The sequence below is a fragment of the Asparagus officinalis genome, chromosome 8, assembly GCF_001876935.1.
Source record: "Asparagus officinalis chromosome 8, Aspof.V1, whole genome shotgun sequence".
Lineage (NCBI taxonomy): Eukaryota > Viridiplantae > Streptophyta > Magnoliopsida > Asparagales > Asparagaceae > Asparagus > Asparagus officinalis.
The window spans coordinates 60,439,966-60,443,854 of record NC_033801.1 but is presented as its reverse complement, the minus strand read 5'-3'; positions in this window follow the sequence as shown (position 1 = coordinate 60,443,854).

The following is a 3,889-nucleotide window of genomic DNA, read 5'->3' as shown; positions in this document are numbered from 1 at the left end:
TATATATATATATATATATATATACTTGTGCTAGATTGATTTAAGTTTAGTTCCATTTTATTTATTGTTTCACACACAACCATTGAGCTTGAGTATTTTCACATATTGTAAATTTTGGGTTGTGGGTATGATTGAGTGAGCTTACACTTAGTTCTAATCTTATATTGGAGAAAAAACCATTTGTATTTGAGCTTTTATTATAAGATCACATTAGAATACACAAAGACACTGGGAGGAGTGATTGGTGAGAGATGGGGTCAATTCCAAGAGGAGTGGCGTCAGTAGTAGAGCCTAGGGAGAGGTCGTAAATCCGAGCACTTGAGAAAGATGACATGTGAGAGGCCAACCTTTAGAGGGTGTATTGTGTGATTGCATTTGTGAGAGTTGTGAAAGTTTTCGATAAGCTAGAAAACCGATTGTGTGAGTTGTAAATATTTTCGATGAATGTTGAAAACTCGTTGTGATAGTGGAGATTATCCTCGTGAGTGAGGAGCGGAGACGTATGTCGAGGGTGACCAAACTACGTGATCATATTGCGTGTTTGAGTTTGTCTTGGCATGTTATTTGTGCTCATTGCTTATTGCATTCTATATCGCCATTGCCTCATGTTTATATCGCCCTTAGTTTAATTGCATATCCTTGCTCATATATCTTGTTGTATATCATAATTGCTAGGATATTATTAATAAGTTTTAATTTGGCATTAATATCAAATTAGATTAGCATATTATCCTATTCAACCCCCCTCTAGGCTAATTTTAAATAAGATCTTTGTTGTCAACACGGATGCATCGTTATCGGGTCTAGGAGGTATTTTGATGCAGGCCCAAAGAGTTGTGACTTATATTTCGCGACAGTTGAGGACGCATGAGAAAAATTATCCCACACATGATTTGGAGCTAGCAGCAGTGGTCTTCACACTGAAGACATGTAGACTCTATCTTTATGGAGTGTGGTTCGAGCTATTCACGGATCACCGGAGTTTGAAGTACCTTTTCTCTCAGAAGGAACTCAACCAGAGACGATTGTATCAAATCAAGGCTTAATTTTTACTTTGTATTTCTAGAGGAGCTTCAATAATTCTTTTGGCAGCAAGCTATCGTACAGCAGCGTTTTCCACCTATAGACAGATGGACAAACAGAGAGAGTCAACCAAGTGTTGGAGGACATGTTGCGAGCATGTATCATCGATTTTCAGGGGAGTTGAGAGGATCACATCCCTTTGATTGAGTTTTCTCATAACAACAATTATTAAGCGATACAGGTATAGCACCGTATGAGGCGTTATACGGGAGGCGTTGTAGATCCTCGATTTGTTGGGCAGAATCGGAGGACAACTTGTTACTTGGACCAAAGCTTGTAAGACAAACAACAGAGAAGGTAGCACTAAGTCAAAGTATATTCTTGTAGCACAGAGTCGCCAGAAGAGCTACGCAAATCAGAGGTGACGACCACTAGAGTTCCAGGTTAGGGACTATGTTTTATTGAAAGTATCGCCAATGAAGGGAGTTCAGCAATTTGAAAGACGGGGAAAGCATGCCCCGAGGTATATTAGCCCGTTCAGGATTGTTGAGCGTATTGGAGCCATTTCGTATCGGCTCGATCTTTCAGCATTGATGTTGAGTATACACGACGTTTTTCATGTTTCGATGCTTAAGAAGCATTTACGCGATGAGGAACAGCAGCGAGTATTGGACGCACCGGAGATTGAGCTTCATGATGATTTGACCACCATTGAGATCCTAGTTTGCATCCTTGCCAAGAAGGACAAAAGACTTAGAAACAAAGTGATACCTTTAGTTAATGTTCAATGAAACCAGAAAGGAGCTGAGGAAGCTTCTTTGGAGCATGAAGAGGATATGCATCGTGACTACCCACACCTATTTGAGTAGGTAAAATGATTGGTTATAAATTGCTTGTGTTTATGATTATTTTTCATAGTCATATTTATATTTAATGCTGGAGGGTATTAACACTTAGCTCCTAATCATTCAGAACACATGATATATATATGGAGGGTTTCTTGTTTAGATTTTTCGCCCGACGTACTAGTTCCGTTTAGTTAGGAATTAAGTGGGAGTATTTACATTCTAGTTTGTTAAGTATAAATATTGCTTATATTTCATATCTAGAGATTAATGGTATGAGTTGTGTACGAGAGGGTTTCCTTATCTAGATTATCCCCTCATCGTGTTTTTCTCATATTATTAATCTCTAAGATATGATTGTGGAATTTCGAGGACGAAATTCTTTTAGAGGGGGTGAAAGTAAAACCCCGTTAATTTTAGAAATTAGTGTGAATTATATTGATAAATAAGCCCTAATTATAATGAATGTCATTTATGAATGAATGATTATGCTAAGAGTTGATTTGAGATCAATTAAGAGTATATATGAGAGTATACAAAGGTTAAACATGCAGAAATCTGGAAAAATAACTAGTTAAGAGTTTATCTGTATTACATACTAATACAATTTGAATCAAGAAAAACTATAAAACAAAAGTTGTAGGTATCTTCAATATCTTTCCAACGCATCTTAAATCACCTCATTCTGAAGTCGTACGTGAAAGTTACAGCCAAAATACCAAAGACTATTTTCCTAGTCTCACTAGGTTTCTTGTTTCGGGTTTGCAGTTATATATATACATGTTTACACATGAAAATACATTTTTTCATTAATATTCCAAACCCTAGCTGCTCCTCTTCCTCTCTCTCAAACCCTAATCATAATTTGTGAGATTTGGGAGAGTTCTTGAGGTGTTTGTCGAGAAGAAGGCGGGATTTTGCAACTTTGGAGAAGAGGGATCTTGCATGCACGTGTTCAGGAGTTCAATACGACGTTTGAGGTAAGATCATCTTCCTCCAAACCTTTCCTTGTAGTTAATTCAAGATTTAATATGTTTAATTGATGAATCTCATGTTAAAGTTTAACCTGATGTTTTAAAATATTAGTTTATGATATTAATCTTTAAACCATGATAATGATCATTATGGTTGCTTTTATTTTTGATTTAATTTATTAATCACGCTTAAATCATGTTTAAACCCTAGTTTAACAAGTAATTGAGTTTTCTTATTAATTTAAGATGTATAAACCCTAGGTTTGTAATACCTAAGTGATGTGAACGTGTTTAATTATTTTATATCTATTCAATGATTAGTTCCATTCATGCTTAGTTAATCATGTTGATAATTTATGTTGTATTTGAGAAATTTTGGTTAATTGAGAGGCTAAACCTTAACTAGATTAATTCAAGAGTTTAAATTATGTTGATTTAATCCTTGTTAAGCAAATATAAAAGTTTAATCTTGTTATATACCTCATATTGATAAAAATAAGTTTTTAAATAAAGTTCAAAATACAAAATATCAGAAACCTGAACTCGTGTTTTCTTCTCTAGTCGGTCAACCGACCAAGACTAGCTGGTCGACCGATGGGGCCCTGAGTGTGCACATTGTGTGCACGGTTGCTTTAGGTCGACCGACGCCCTAAGGGCAGTCGACTGACCTGTGTTCTTTTTTGTTTGAAGTGTTGTTTTTACACTTTTTGTTTTCGAACATGGGGTTTGAGGCACACGATGATACACGAACAATCATGAGTATACACGTATAATGTCTTAGCACACACATGGGTATCCCGTAGAGGATTAATATAGTTATTGTTTCGATTACACGGGAGATATGAGTTATTTAAATATTATATACATGTATGGATATCGTTGATGAGCACCGCTCAGTACTACTTGGGATAGTGCGTCGATTGTGATGCCCCTATTTTTACACATGGCTGCAGTCCAAGGTAAACCCAAAGATGTCATACCTGCCATGCACCCATACTGTGTAACAACATGTTTTACTATCACGGTAATATCTCTCTAGTAGAATCA